The 17,802-nt window shown below is 27.1% G+C and overlaps 2 pseudogenes; both read right to left on the bottom strand.

Annotated features, from left to right (window-relative positions):
* Window positions 1-2,049: 2,049 nt before the first annotated feature.
* On the bottom strand, window positions 2,050-6,092 carry LOC126553934 (uncharacterized; annotated as a pseudogene).
* Window positions 6,093-10,624: 4,532 nt separating this feature from the next.
* LOC126553933 (uncharacterized) lies at window positions 10,625-12,163 on the bottom strand (annotated as a pseudogene).
* Window positions 12,164-17,802: the final 5,639 nt, after the last annotated feature.

The following is a 17,802-nucleotide window of genomic DNA, read 5'->3' as shown; positions in this document are numbered from 1 at the left end:
ATTTCATACTTTTGTTCATAGCTTTGGTTTTTAAACCCTAATAAAGGGGCTATTCTATTCATCATATTAAACATAATTTTACCATTATATTTTATGTGTAATCTAAAATCATTAGGATCAATGAAATATCAAATGTCAAATTTGTGACATTTTCATTATTAAAGGATTCTAATTGTCTTTTAACTTGATGATTAATATCTTTTATTTCATAACTTGCCGTTTTTATTGCAATAAAACATATATTTTTACCATTACCATTATCATCTATTACTTGTATTGCAAATTTGTTATTAGGTGAATTTATATTTGGAAATGAATTGAACGTCTGTAAACATAACAAAGCTATTTCAGAGTCATCATAAACGTTTAGAGATGAGAAATAATTTGAAGATAATATGGTCTTATTCCAGTTAAACTTAAAGTGATTGATTCATAATTATTATTTTTTTAAATACTAAGATCTGTAACGTTTAATATGTAGAACGATTGTCAATTTCTCACTGAAATTAGTAATTGGATTATCGTTGTGGTCAACTAATCGAATAGTTATCGAATCGATATTTATTTTGTTCAGTTTGTAATATATAAGGTTTAGCGGTGTTTGAATCACCTTCGTTCCGGTTCTACCACTCGGTAAAAACTCATAAATCGAATGACTTTAAAGATGATTGTTGAATGATCACTGAGCTACATTACACATTTCTTTTTTATTGATTTAATCGTGTTTAAATTTACAGCTTTTTCTGATCGGTGAATATCGATATTATCATATTATTTTTTTTTCAACCCCTAATATTGAGCTTATACTGTTCGGGATATCAAAATTAAATTTTCTCCATTACATTTTATTTACGATCTAAAATCGATAGGATCAACACTCACATTGAACGACAAATACGTTCCATGGTGATAATTAAAGGTTAATAATTTTTTTAGAATTTTATTGTTAATATTTTCAATATTATTATAATATCCTTATTCAAGTATATATGTATATGATAAATTCATGTTAAATCTTTTTTTTTTTTATTTGGAATAACTTTTATTTTCAGTATGTTATTAGTTGAATTTATGTTTGGAAATGAATTGAACGTTTGTAAACATAACAATGCTATCTCCGAGTCTTCATACACGTTTAGTTATGGGTAATAATTTGTAGATAATGTAGTATCATTTCCAGTTAAACTTAATGTGATTGATTCATACATTGTAAAAATTCAAGACATAAATTACCACAATTAAATGAATTAAAATCTTGATAATTTGAATAGTTACCCAGATAGCAAAAATATATTTTATTAAGATTCAAAAAATATTATTTTTATGATGATATGATTTAATTAACGTTTTTTCTTCATTTTTTTGATTAAAATAATATTTAAAATTATTTATAAAATGTCAGTTGGCCACAAGATTATCGTTTATATGATATTTTAAAAATAATGTAAATAAAATGTCATTTTTATAATATTATTTTTCTTTTATTATTATTATAATATTCTCAGTATATGATTATTTAAAGATTTTAAATATTATATTCATAAATTCATAATTATAATATGTTTATTATAATTATGACTAATATAACTTAGACTAATTAATTTATAACATAATTCATAGGATAATTATTACTTACAGCTGGTAAATAAATATATGCGACTACTTATATTGTATCTTACCAATTTTCAATCATCATTTTTATTAATATAAATAAACAGATACACAGAATCCCTTTTTTTTATTATTTGTCAAGTACCACAAATAATTTTAATACCTTCAAGCATAATCTAATTAGTCCTCTACTTATTAATTTTTAGCACAATCCTTCAATTATTCATTTATTATAATATATTATTAAAATACTACCTATTGACATAAAGTATACATTTAATAAAATACACTTTTTTCCAACCATTAGGTTGGCTCACAGCATTCTAATTGATAAATAAAAATATTATATAATATATAATTATATTACTAAAAAAATTTCACAAATGATTTGACAAAAAAAATGAAATATTTTATTTTTATTAATAATTGTACAATTGATTATATATTAAGGTTCAGACGGAATTTGGCCCCAGCAATAAAAATTTTCATTGGTGTTTCAACATCAATTGTATTGATGTGTTTAAACTTGCCAATTTTATTTATTGACTCTGAAACATTCAAATACAATAAACTATAAAAATTTATATTTGGTTAATTTATACGTAGGTATATTGGTATTATAGGATAAAAATGAAAAATAAACTTTGAGAAGAAATAGAATATAAAAGAATATTATGTTATCATCTTTCTTACCGAATATTAAGGAACATGTGGCCAAGACTGAGAAAACCTTTTTCTTTTTTTGTCCTTTGTAACTAAATTCCTTTAGTAATTTATCAGTAAAAAGAAATCTTAAAATTGTTCGAACTGTGCCACCTATATTGTTGCGTGTTAACCGTGATAATTCTTCAACCTGTATAAATTAATTTGTTTGTATGCTATTTTTTTGTCTGGACACAATTTAATTATTTATAAATAGGTACACTTGATTGAACAAATTTATTAACTCCCCAAAAAATTATAAAGATAGCCCATACAAAAAACCCAGTAAGTTACTTGGGTAAAAAGATTTAGAGACCTCTTTAAATACAAGCTCTACCTACATGTACGTTATTACTCATTATTATTATAATAAATAACTTTTACCATTTTCTTTTTTATCTGGATATCAATTAATTTTTCTTCAAATTTTGAAAGATCTTCTTTTGTTTTAATGGTAAATTAGAAAGTATGTGTTGTAGTACATGATCAATTCCTTGCAATGTTGTTTCATGAAGTTCAAATATATTTGTTTTATTTGTCATACATTTTTCAATATTTTCTATTCTTTCGGTTATAGTCTTTATTTCATACCATGTGTTTAATATGGTTCTATTTATCTTATTTAGTATGTCTGTTTGTGATAATAAAACATAATAATCATTAAACGGAAGGAACTGGGAATGGTCCATCAGGCTGCTTTGAAAATTAGCAAATGCCCACCTTACCACCAAATGACGCCACTGAATGGTTGTTAAATTACTTAACTGTAAATTTCATACTATACATACCTAATGCAGAGTTATCAATTGTAGCACTGGTCCTGGAAACTTTAAAGGGCGACAAGGATGTATCAATAACTTCTTGTGCATCTGAAAAAAAAGGATAATTGATTTAATTATTAGAAGTTTTTTAATTTTCAAAAATCATCATAATAATAATATTATTATATACAAACTAAGTACTTCGGCAGCTGGTATTAATCGCATATCTAATTTCATTTTTATCAAATTACCATTCCTACCTCACATATTTTATAATAGCTGACCCGGCAATGCTTCGCTATTGCAAGATTTCTCAGATGTATGTAAATTGTGTATGTATATTTTGTAGGTATAACTATGGATGGAACAAAAGATGAATTATGCCAGTATTTTGATAATTATTCAAAGACTTAAAAAATTTCTTTATAAACAACGTTATCAACTTTTTCTGGATCAGGGGCAAAAATATACAAATTAAATTTGGATGTCACACGTGACAGGGCGACGTATAGTTGACCGTGAGAAAAACATTGAACGCTTAGGTCAATTCCAGCAACGTTAAGTGTTTGTCCCTGTGCCTTATTTATAGTCATTGCAAATGCTAATTTAACGGGAAATTGAATACGTTTAAACTTAAAAGGTAAACCTGAGGGTATAATTGGTATTCTTGGTATTAAAACAGTTTTTCCATTACCACAGCCTGTTAATATTATGCACTCGAGTAATGAACTTCTCAATTTTTTGATTTGTAGTCTTGTACCGTTGCAAAGTGTGGGTGGGCTCAAATTTCTCATTAAAATAATATTTAAATAATTTATACTATAATTGTTGCATCCCATTTTATTAACTAGTTAACAAAATCATTTGCAAATATAAAGTAGCAGATATTTTATAAAACAATTGTACATACAATACAATTAATACTATTAATATTATTTTATTTTTATTGCTTGCTTACTGGTTCAAGTTTTGTCTGTTTTATGAGAAATTGTTTAGATTCTTGAGCTATTTTCACTAACTTGATGGATTATAAATGCCCACCTCGCCACCACCCTGCCCCCAAAATGACACCACCGAATGGTTGTTAAATTACTAAACTGTAAATTTAATAGTATACATACCTAATGCTGAGTTATCAATTATAGCACTAGTCCTGGAAACTTTAAAGGGGGACGAGGATGTATAAATTATTTCTTGTGCATCTGAAAAAAGGATAATTGACATAATTATTAGAAGTTTTTTAGTTTTTAAAAATCATATTTATAATAGTATTATTATACTCATACTATAGTATGTACTAAGTACTTCGGCAGTTGGTATTAACTCTGGGCTCAAAGATAGCTCATTAAAAAAATCTAATTGTCTTTTAACTGATTGGTTGCTCGATAATACTTTATCAATAATAATTTTATTATTAGAAGGTGGAGTATCTATAAAGAACAATAATCAAAAATTAATAGTATACTGATTAAAAATAAAAAACAAAGTAATAGAATGTTGATTTTGTAAAAATAATATTAAGATGTTTAAAATTTAACTAAGTATGTGGTATATATTATGATTTTTTACTAATTAAAAAAATCTAAACTACGCTGTTGCTATATCCTGCATGTGGGCTTAGTACAAATTAAATAAATAATAATTAAATAATACATACAGTTTACTGATTATAATATTTATACCGATATGTATGTTATCTGGATTATTGAACGCATTGTCACAATTAGTATTCTCTTCAATTTCCTTACATGACCCTAAGAATCAAACAGTAATTTTAATAAGTACCTACTATTCTAATGGAATCTGGACTCCATGCTGGTTTTTTAATTGCTTTGTTTTTTTGAATTTTCACTATTTCTTTTTTTTATTACTTATTCTTTTTTTGTTGCCTTCCTTTGCCTAGTTCTGATTTCATCATCTGTTTTATATGATGAAGATGAAACATTCGAAGTATTTTCAGACTTTTTTGCTCGGACTTTAGCCTGAAAATAATCATCTGAAAAAATAAAAATATTTTATTAATATAATAGATAATTACAAAAATATGTATTCTTTAGTATTATTGTATATTATAATATTACCTAAATCCTTGCACATTTTTTTTTTAATTGATAAATACTCGAAATCATATTTATTTGGTACTAATCTTTGTTTAATTAAGTGATTTGTGTTTTTTTTTGGCCAAGCAGATTTATTTTCTTTGACCCAAAATGATGGCACAACTACAACTCCATTGTCATCAGAAAAATTTACAACTGACCACATATTTTACTGAAATATAGTAAATATTAAAATAATAAAACTGTCACACTTTAAATTATTTTAAATTTATTAAATAATATATTGTTTAAATAGGAATTAATAAATGAATATAATATGTAGTATAACTTAAATTAACATTAAAACCAACTAATGATAAATATAATTAACAAATAACAATTCTCATACTTGATTACTAAAAACTAACATAAAATATTAATAACTTTTAACTATGCATTACAAAAACTATGAATTAATGGTAAAACTATAACACATTACTGTCAGAATGAATTAAAATCATTTTTTTTTTTTAATCTCATTAAATATTTATTATAAGGATAGCAGTGGAGCTCATGACTTAATGTATTAACATTATAAATATCTAATTCAGAAGATTTAATCGGTTTATCAAATAAAATTTCTTTGTTTAGAAATTGTTTACAAATTAAAAATATTGCATCATTTTTATCTTTAACTATATTGAAAACTTTAATTATGTCACCGTTACATGTTAAAAAACAACTATCAGTTTCTGTATTTAATTTCATAGTAAATGTTTTCATTTTTAAGGTAGTATACTGAGAATTGAGATCCTTGTATATTTTGTATTAATGGTCCACGTTTATGAAATCCAGAAAAATTTAACACTGGTATTTCTTTTACAGAATCTAATTTCAACAAACTTATTTCGTTACTTCTTTTAACAACTTGTATAAGTGGCTTGTCTGGCTTCCGTATCATGTTCTTTAGAGTACTCATGTAATTCTCGAATGGAAATGTAGAACAATTGTTCAATGGACCGAATTTAATATAATCATCACATATATGCGTTAATCCATGGACGTTGTGTGATATAAGGTGCCGACCATACAAAATTTCAAAGGTTTTAAAAAAATTATCCAACAGTTTCTTAGCAATATTAATATATTGTGCAAAGTCAGGACTCAATAATATTGTCATTGCTAAACTTAAATCAAAAAAGTGTTTCCAGTGTTCCTTTAGTACATCAGACTTGATAACAGAAGAACCCAAATAAAATAGAAACGTACGAAATTCAGTAGCTTTCCAGTTTTTTATATGAGTCAAACTTCTTGGTTTACTATTGATTTCGCAAAGTATACTGACTCTTGACCCATCAATATTGTAGATATTTCTTCTATTTTCCAAGATGGATAACGTATAGGCACTGGGCCTTTAATCCATAAATACATAATTTTTCTAACCACACCAAGGCAGACTAAATGTTGATAATCCAATGAAAAATCTGTAACAGTGTTAAAATATGGTACTGTAGTTAATATAGAAGTATTTCCAGTATGATATTCCTCATCAAACTTCTGATGAGTTCTCTTGGATGGTCGATTATCTGGTGTTGTATATGGAAAACACATTCTATTCAATAAGTGTTCTCCTTCATGCTCACATCTTGAACAAGAAGAGAATCCAGCATGTCCTTTAGTATTTAATATGAATGATTTAGCCGGAGCGTCACAGCATAACACATCCAACATAACTTTAAAATTTTTTCCATTTATTTCAATACTATTGTTGTCTAGAAAATTTATTTCTTCTACAAAATACTTCAGGAATTTATTGCTGTCCAAGGGTTTTTTTATTTCCACAATAAATTCTAACTGGAAACACGTTACTTCTATTTGGCTGTATATAAGCAACTATTGACCAAAATTCTTCAGCAGTTGATTTAAATAAAGGCAAACCATCTATTCCTGCTACAATATGGATCACTGAAGCATTATTTTTTAAATTTAATGGAATATTTTCTTTGATAGCATTAGCTAAGCCAAAATGATAATAGTTTCCAGGTTCTACCGAGTGAGTATTTAAGATGTTGATTGGTTTAGTCTGTAAGATTGTCCTTGAATCTTTAGGCAAATATTCAAAACAAGTGTGTTGCTTTAAAATACGCTTTATAAGTCATTAAGAGCATTTTGAGATATTTTAAAGTTAACGGTCCATTCAGCAACTAATGACACAAAAAATCATGTTTTACCATATTTATTTGAAGTAGAACAATTATCTTCATCTGATGAAGACTCAATAACACTAACATCTGATAGTGCGTCACCCGATTCGGTCACTAAATTGTGATCAACTGATTTATTAGGGGATTTATTAATACTTCTCTGTGAAGACGCAACACAAATATTGTCCACAGACTTAACATTAGTAACCAAATTTACTTCTGGAATAATGTTAATTCTTGTTAAATGAGCTGTCAAAGATACATTTTTGTCAATTGTAGGAGCTGATATAAATAAAGTTGTGTTTTTGAGTTCTTAATTTACTCTTCTTCTCTTAGAACGCATACTTAGGTTTGACTTCTTTTGATAAGACATTATCGCTATTTAGACAATAGTAGGTAGTAGGCAGTAGGTACCTACAAGATCAGGCATTTATACAGTACAATAACATATAAATATGTAAGTACCTAAGTAAAATTCTTGTTAAATACCTATATACCCATATGCTATCTACCTAACATTTAGTGTTAACAAGTATGATGTCTACCTATAAGACTATAAGCATCCAATTTTATTTAGATACAAGTCTATTGGCTAGTCTTTAATATTGTGTAAGTATGGGTAAAAATCATACTTAATAACTTTCAACATTTGAAATACTTAATTAATAATAAATAATGCTAAAGTAACTGTTGAATTATTTTTAATAATTATCAGATTATTGGTTGTGGCTTACACTCATATAAATTAAGTTCTTAACTCTAATAACACAGAGACATAACTCTTATGGGTTTTTAATTCTTAAAAGCTTAAAAGTATTTATTATGTTATGTTATAGGTACCTAGTTATTATTATGTGCTGTTATGATTTTTGAAAATCGAAACTTCCAAAGAAACTTTATCGTTAATTAATGAGGTAGGTACCTACCCAGAGATATACCTATTACCTTTTGGTATTTAATACTACATTATCCACAAATGTAATAAAAGTATAGTACCTTAGTGTCAATTCAATATGAAAACAAGAATAATTGTACCTATATAAAAATAAACTAAATCATAATAAATATATCTAACATAGTTTAACATTATTGTATTTGATTTGAGATTTTAATTATGTCACCGTTACATGTTAAAAGACAACTTTTAGCTTCTGTATTTAATTTAGTTGGTTTCAGATTATAAGTATTTCATTTCATTATCCAAGTCATAAATTGTTTCATCAGTTAGTTGTATACTTGGTTTTATAGCATTTTGGAGTTAATTTAAGTTTAATTTAAAATGTATAAAAGAATTATTTTCATGTGGGTCTGTTGGCAAATCAATTTCAACTAAACTATTTGATAATGACTTTTATCAGGTAACTTTTATTAAGGAAGAAAAAACATCATAATTAACCATAATAACAATATCATCACTGATATTATTAAATGGTATTGCCCCTAAGGGGAATTCCCTTCTTTGTTTTGTTTGACTACTTAATAAGTACTTAGATTGGTTTGTTTTCGAGATGAAATTTTTCTAAATAAGGAAAACAATAAGTCAAACAACACATGTCAGTGTAACAACCTCTTAATATAACAATTGAAAATGTATACTTAAGTATTCAATCACCTATAAAAATATTTTTCTATTTTACATTTGTAATAATTAAAATACATGATTTATCACATAATAACTGCTATTAATAATCAATACAGAATACCTATATAACACGTTTGAACAAATTATTATAATTAAAATCAATAGTAGGTACAAATTATTAGGTACTGATATTATACAACATTAATACTATAAATTCTGAGTAAAATATTAAATACATTGGTAGGTACATATTTATAAAATAATTGCAGATTACTTATTATTATTAATTTAATATGCAATTTTGTATGTAATTTAAAAGTATTTAAATATCTAGTAATAACTATAGGATTAACTTATGGTAAAATATGTTATATAAAAAGTATTGTGAATATATTTACTAATTACATCTAAATAACCTATTAAATATAAAATAACTAGGTATACAAAATTTAAAACCTTGATCACTTACCTATAAGAAATAAAGAACAGCAATCCCACAATGCAATAGACAGTTAAAATGCACACAAATTCAATAAATATAATATAAGTACACGATTAACGGCGAACTCCGAACAGTATTATAGTTAAATACGAAAATTAAACAAAAAGTTTAACGTTATTTAACTACAAAAACGACATAGAAAACTAAATGATTTTTCAAACATGGAAACAAAATATTATATTGCCATGCAATTTTCAAGCTGCCATCTCGCGTCGCTGCCGATAATGAACGATTGCAATATATGTATTTACTCGTTGAATCTATGGCAGTTGCAGACTACAGTGTAACTACTATGCTCCAGCGTTGCCAACCTCTGTGGATGAGTACATCGTACAACCACTAAAAAATTATCGTATCTAGCAAATCATATATCGTACAAAAAATTTTTCTCGCTTCGCTCGTAAAACTACAAAACAATAATAATTAGTAATATAATTCATTATAACTACTAGTATTATTAATGGTAACACGTTTTCGTTGTGGCCATAAACAAACTTTATATTATGCCGTATCACATTACCACGACTGTATTACTACCACTAGTACCACTAAGTACGTCTTATCTCCACGAAAACTCGCTTTTTAGTTACATGCCAACCATAACATTATATTCATTCATACCTCATAGATAATATAAGATTATATTAGGGCTCTAATCACTAGATATATGATAACGATTAAACATAAAATATTATTATTGATTACTCATTACTCTACGTCTCACTGTCTCGGTCTTAATACTTCAATAGTGTCAATACTCATAAGTCATAATTCAACTATAATAATATGTGTGATATAAATGTTATTACTTTTTAAACCTACGGTAATATTATAAATTTTAACATTTAAAATACATTTGTTATTATGCAAATTCCACATACCTACAGAAACATAATAATAAATATAAAAAATTAAAACAATAATCATTTAAACTTCTCGATATATAATGCAATTCATTAATAAACTGAATTAAAAGTAACAAAAACAAAATAAAGAACTTATAACTTATTATAAAAACTAAAACAATAGTCAGTTAAATGTATTGATAAATAATTAATTTAACATGAATAAATTCTAAATTAATAGGTTTAACATGAACAAAATTAGGAAAAAATTAACTTGTAGAATATATAAACAAACCATATTATTATATGAACAACAAAACTATAAACTTTAGTAGCTCAACTTTTAGTTAAATAAAATATCACAATGGTCATCACTTATCAGTCTTCTTCCTCAACTTCAAATACATTAAATATATTATCTGTGGTACCTTCGTTATCATCTGATTTTGCATACAATATATTTTTTGTCATCCGACTAAACATTTCATCATTGGCCTGAAAGTTGACACAATTTTTTCCACTGTCTCTGCCACATTTTAAGTGCTGTTTAGTATGAAGCGCCCCATTTATAGTTTCAGTGTTTAGTCTGTTTCTTAATTTGGTTTTCATGCAGTTCACTGTGGAAAACACTCTTTCACAGTCGGCATTAGCATGGGGCAAACTTAATACTGACAAAGCAAAATCAGCTAGTTCATTATAGTCACCAAGTTGTTTTACTTCTGACCTAAAAATTGAATATTTATTAGTTTTTTTAGCATGTTACATAACAATATCAATTTTATAACAAAAAAAAAATTACCAAAATAAATCCGGATATTTTACATTCATATCCTCATTTAAACCAGATAATGTGATGGGTAGTCTACGCCATTGGCCATCAATAGATTGCATCAATTGGCTGTTGTCTTCTGGAACGATCCTAGGTACAGTTGTCATTAATGGCAATAAAGAAGGAATTTCATCTCTAAAACCTAATGATGTTGCATTTATTGGTTTAAGTGACTTTAGTTTTGACAATACTGGATCATTCATGTTATATCTTTTTTTAATTTCAACTGTAGCTGATTGTAAAAACTGCCTACACCTGAAATAAGCAGATTATTTAAAAAAAAAAAAACAAATTTAAATTATAAACAAAAAAATTTAATTTAATATAATACTTTTCATAAAAATCTTTTAAACGATGCTGATCTTTCACAATTTCAGGTCTGTCTTTATACCTCATAACACTTATGCCCAAATAAAGCTGGTGATTAATTAGTTGATATTGACCGTTTTTCGGATTTAATTCATCTAATGGTGTTTTAGAAATATAATCTCTCTTCAGAAAACATTGGAGGATTCCGTGTATAAGTTGATGATCATATCGTGTAAATCATTTACCACTACTTCCTTTGTTTGAAAAAAACTATTAAATCTAAAAACAAAATGCATTTAAACATTAACAATTCAGCTTAAAAACTTAAGTACTTACTTGTTGAACATTGGTAGAATCCAATCAAGAAAGTAGTAGTATAGCTTCATGAAAGGATCATTTAAATTTTGAAATATGTGCTCTGTGGCTATTAAGCGCTGTGATAAATATGTATCAGTAAAATACAATTTCAACGCGTCCCGTTGTTCCAGGAGTCTCGAAACCACAGCACCAAGGGATAACCATCTTGTCTGGGATGGGTGCAGCATTTTATGTGGTTCGATATCCATAAAGCGTTGAAATTGTTTTAGCTCACTTTGGCGTTTTGAGCTGCTTTTTAAAAAATTGAAAATATTTCTCGCCAAATCTTCACATGAGCGTGGCAGATATTTGCACGCTTCACTGACACAGAGATGAGCAGAATGGCACACACACTTCATAACAAAGATACCTGGGCAAGAGATACGCAACCGAGAAGCAACAGAGTTATTCTCTCCCATCATCACGTTGCAACCGTCTGAACCAAAACCAATTATGTTGGACAATGGTATATTAAAATCACTAAGTGTTTTTATTAAGCCATTATATAAATGTTGAGCGGTTGCCGAAGATGGATTATTACTGTCAAAAACGTTGTGCAGTTCCCAAAATGTACTTTCTATCCGTTTTGAACCTTTATCATAATATCTGAAGAAAAAAAATATTCAATTTAGTATATTTTATAGATATTATATTATAATCAATAAGTTACTCATACCGTACAACTACACATGATGTTTTAATGGTTCCGATGTCAGTTGACTCATCCGTTAGTAAACTAAAGTGTACATCCCTTAAGATGTTAGCAAGTTCATTTTTTTGAGTGGCACCAATAACATTTTTTATAATGGCTGTAGTCTTAGTACGTTTCATTGACATCAATTTGGCAATATCTATAGGTTTAAATGATAAAATATTAATAACCTAAGTTAAAAAGTCACTGGTGAATGCTTGTGCATTCTTTTTTTTATATATAAAATCTCATGTTTGATATATGTTTGTATGTATAATGTAATACCTAGGACCTAGATACACATAATAATAAAACAATTTATACCTGAATCAGGAAATATTTCTTTTAATAAGTCAGTTAAGTGATCCGATGCCAAAAATGGAATGTTGTGTTCTGCAAAATATCCAGCCAATTTGATTTCTGCATTTTGAACAGATCTATTTGTTCTTTTTTCTAATGAAGGGGTTGCCTCAGCAAAAAATGTAATGGGTTTTTGTTTAGATGGCGCACAAGATAAAAAACTACAATGTTTTTTCCCTTTTACATGATTTTTGAGAACGGTTACCTCTGAAACCATAGAGACTTTACAAAATTTACATTTTGCTTTTGTCTCGTCGGTATCTCGTTCAATCCAGTCTCGGAAGTTTTTATCTGTTTTCCACTCAGAACGGAACTTTTGGACTCGGTGCTTAGGTTTTTTATCTTTGGCCATGTCTCCACCTCGCATCATTCTTTTTTTTTTTTGGCGTACTACAACCAGGTGTATCATGGTCTTCATCCATATTAATTGTTAATTAATAAATAAAAAAAAGTGAAAACACGTAGTGAATGCGACTGAAAAGAATACACTGGTTCGGTCGTATACTCTTAACTCATGTTATAGTCGTCTGACTGTAAGAGTGTATGACAATTGACAATAATTATTAACATTGACTTATCTTGATATTTATAATATAATATATAATATGGACTTTGTAGTTCGTATAGTTTCGTACATCGACGATAGTCGACCACAGTAGTTAGTCGCTACTTAATACTCAGAATTTATTATATAGTATATTTATAGAATTTTGTACGTGCGTGCGATAAAATAACAACCAGAAAAAAAGGTTTATGAAAATTATCGTATTTTCTTGTATGATAATAAGTATATATCGTACATCGTACAAATGACTCAAATTGTCGTATGTGTACGATAGTTATCGTACGGTTGGCAACGCTGCAGTACAGCATATAGTATCTGCAGCATGAAGATTAGAGATAAGGAGACAAAACTCTGTATACAAAATATGGCCCGACAAAAGTCGCACGGTTATTCTGCCACCAGGAGCGCGTCGTTCGATTAGAGGGCTATGTTTTACCACATATTATATGTATTTTACTATAAATGTACGTTATTTTTGTAATTGAATGAAATAAAAATTATCATTCATTACTTATTACCTGCTTATATTAAAGTATACTTAAATATACAAGTAAAGTTCAAAAGGTGTTTCTTGTAAAAAAAGTTTAAAATTCAAAATATTCTATAATGACTACTAGTTTAATGAAAAATAGTTGTATATAAATAATACATGAACTAAAGTTTTTTCTAAACAACATAATATGTAACAAATAATTAAATAGGAAAATTATTATTCCTTAATAAGGTTAAGATATTTTGTTTTTTTTTTTTTACTTTGGGTGCTTTAAATAAACTTTTATTTTTTAATCCAATTGATTTTTGTTGTTTGACATCTAAAGCATAACGAGTATTACACCCTGGTACAAAACAGCACTTAACCATTTTTAATGTTTAGGTAAAAAAAATAAAAAATACAAATTACTCTGGTTTTATGTATAATTACTGTATTTAAATAATCAAACAAATACAAAATAATAGTACAAATTATTTGAAACCTTATCATTGTATACATTGTCTATTTATAAATTTAATATTTTAATGAATTCAATAATAAATAATCATATGGAAATCATCTATGTCCATGTGTTTAATATCTAATTATAATAATATATTTGTTTTTTATTATTGAACCAATTTTAACCAATATCCCCCTAATTCTGTATATATGTTTTAGATCTGATCTAAATCATAAAGTAATAAATTATTTGCAAGGAATAATAAATCATGTTTAATTCGAAAAACATACATAATTCCTACTATATATAGTATAATAATACTACATGTCTACATGCTATAATTGTAAAATGTAGCCCTCTAATCAAACGACGCGCTCCTGGTGGCAGAATAACAGTGCGACTTTTGTCGGGCCACTTTATAAACGGGCGGCTCATAGGAGTTTGGTCTCCTTATCTCTAATCTTCATGAACTGCAGTATAGCTTATCGGTGTTGTTTCTTATTAGTAGAGTAGTATTGATAAAGACGTGTATTTCGACGACTATACCACGAATTAAGGCGGGTTCACAACTTCCCGTGTCGTGTCGTGTCGTGTGAAATTGTAATATAAATTCGTTCCCGAATCAGGACGATACCAACTTGATAACCATAAATTCTACCGTGGTATCATGATAACTGTCAGTTTCTGAGTAGTGTTAATTCATAGATGTATACGTACATGATACATGACACATGTATTTTTCATACTTAATAATCTGTAATATTTAATTTTTGAGTTTTTTCTTATTTTGAATACATTTTAAAATGAAATGAAACTACAATGAGTACAATGTACTATAAAGAAGAATATAAACGCAAGGTGTATGAATATAATATTGAAGTTCACCGTCGAAAAGTCCTTATAGTTTCATATATAATGTATCTTACTGATTCTCATAAACTTTGTTCGTCTAGGTAATATTATATAATTTAGTTTTACATTTCAAATATGAAATGTATAAGTGTCGATCTGGCCTGCCCCACGATTACCGAGGTCTTTCTTGTACTTTTTTGTAAATATAAAATAACTTATATCTTTTAATATCTAACTAATGGGGTCGTGTTATTACTTATTAGTCAGATCAATACTTGAAGTCTAGAAATAATTATCTCCACTTGTAATTATTTTGCTTATTCCTAGAAGATGGCACGTGAGACCTGTTTTTAAAGAACGTAGTATCTATAGTCATTACAATACATTAATAAGAGAACAACGTCTAGTTCACTCTTCGTTGTATTTTAATTTTACACTCATGTCTCCCACAACTTTAGAGGAACTTGCCCCATTGGTCGGTCCCAGATTGGTGCGTAAAGGTTTTAGGCACGACGTTCTTTCTGTTGATGAAATTTTAGGGGCTACGTTAAGGTATATATTGTGTAATGATTATCTATAATATATTATGTTTATCCATCCCATACCAATAAAGCTATAAGCTATATACAATATACTATATTACCATACTATGTGTAATATGTAAGTAATAATTATAATAGTTTATTGTTTTTATTTTAATGGTTATTAAATATGTAGTTTCTTTCAAATTTGAACATAAAATAAATATAAAAAAAAATTGTGTTTTATATTTTTTGATTACAGAATAAGTTACTTATGTCTTTGTTTATGTGGAACTATGTTTAAAATGTTCAATCTTTAGATATAAAAGTTGAACATTTTATACATTTTTAAATTTGATAAATTTTCTCAAAATTCACACCATAAATGCTTATAAAAAAAAATGTTAAACTGCTATTGTAACAATATATTAGAAGTCCTGTATTAATTTTCACGCTTTACGATCCAACAAATAAAATTTTGTTTTTATTTTCTGTGTTATTTATTATTAGAACCTTAGTACGAATGGAAATAATTTAATACAATATAACATATTTTTTACTATTATGTAGTTTACATTAGTCCTTTTATAGATATTTAGCTACAGGTGAAAGTATGACTGATTATTATATGCTTTTCGAATGGGTAAATCGACAGTATCTAAAATAATTGTAGAATGTTGTAATGCTATATGGGACATATTAAAAGACAAGTAATAATTTATTTTTTTAAAAGAAGTCAAGTAGTGCATGTGATAAATTAGGGGTAGGTGGATTGATCCAAAACTTATACTGTTGCTGACATACCAGTTTAATTTGTGTTGACAGTATCAATTAATTTTAACCAACTAGTCACTAGTATACTAAGCATACTTGGTGTAGGTGTATCTTCTGCCAAATTATACGGAGAATTATTTTCTATTTCAAACTGATCAAATAAACTGCGGCATTTGTGGGAGCTATTTACTAAAACAAATGTTTGACATCCATCACACAATCGACCCTAAATATATAAAATTTAAGTAGACAGTACACTAGTGCTGCTTCACGATAGTTTGTAATATTTGTTAAAATTGTTAAAGTATGTTTAAATTAAAATATAATACATATTAATATTAATATATATATATATATTAGTTCATGATCTATACGTCAAAACAAACGTAGATAGATACAATATCTTACTTTTACATAGTTCATGTTGTTCCGTTCGTTTCAACAAGTAAATTCCAAATAGGTACGATCAACGTTATGCTGAAGACATAAGTATTGAATTTGAAATATTTGAATATTTATTATTTAATTTCAATTGTTGGAGTTTTTCTAATAAAAATAATATAACAAATAATATAATAATATATAATAATAAAATATAAACAAAACTACCAAGTCGTGAACATTGTAACCAGCACGATCAAAAGTTGAATTAATTCAACTTCGCGATAATCGCGGTATCGTGTTGGTCGACACGAACATATTTTATTATCACATTTTGGTAAACCAATCAGAAAAAAGGATTTTACAGGACACGACACGACACGGGAAGTTGTGAACCCGCCTTTAGGAAATCCGCACTGTTATTAGTGATATCGTCGCTTAAAATATCTATAAATATACTAATAATTATTATCGATAATAATCTACATTTATAATATCATTATATTATTATTATAATATTTAGTGATGAGTGGTAACGAATAATAATGTCAAATATTATGAATATTCAAAATTTTAATTAAGTGTTTAATAATATTATAATGAAAAAAAGCAAGAGTGCACTACAATTTATAAGCCTACGCTTTCAACTACTACAATGGTGAAATACTCATGACTATAGTCATAATGTTATTACTTATTAACCAATATTATATTTCATTTAGTAATGAAAAAAGCATGGAAAGCATAGAAATACTAAAACCACAATAATCAATGGTAGACCGTCGTCATCTTACTAAACACGCCTGAAGCCGTGAAACATCAATGCTGCATAGTGTATTGCTGTTACTAGTGTCCTTAGTGTCTATAGTTCGTACATGGCACACAATTATGATAATTATTATTAAACAAAAATATTATTTAAATTATATTATATTATTATAGGGAAGTAGCTATTTTAATATTTAATATAATATGTTGTAAA

Source organism: Aphis gossypii, unplaced genomic scaffold, assembly GCF_020184175.1.
Source record: "Aphis gossypii isolate Hap1 unplaced genomic scaffold, ASM2018417v2 Contig00374, whole genome shotgun sequence".
Classification (NCBI taxonomy): Eukaryota; Metazoa; Arthropoda; class Insecta; order Hemiptera; family Aphididae; genus Aphis; species Aphis gossypii.
The sequence above is the reverse complement of the archived record's forward strand: the minus strand, read 5'-3'. Positions and strand labels throughout refer to the sequence as shown.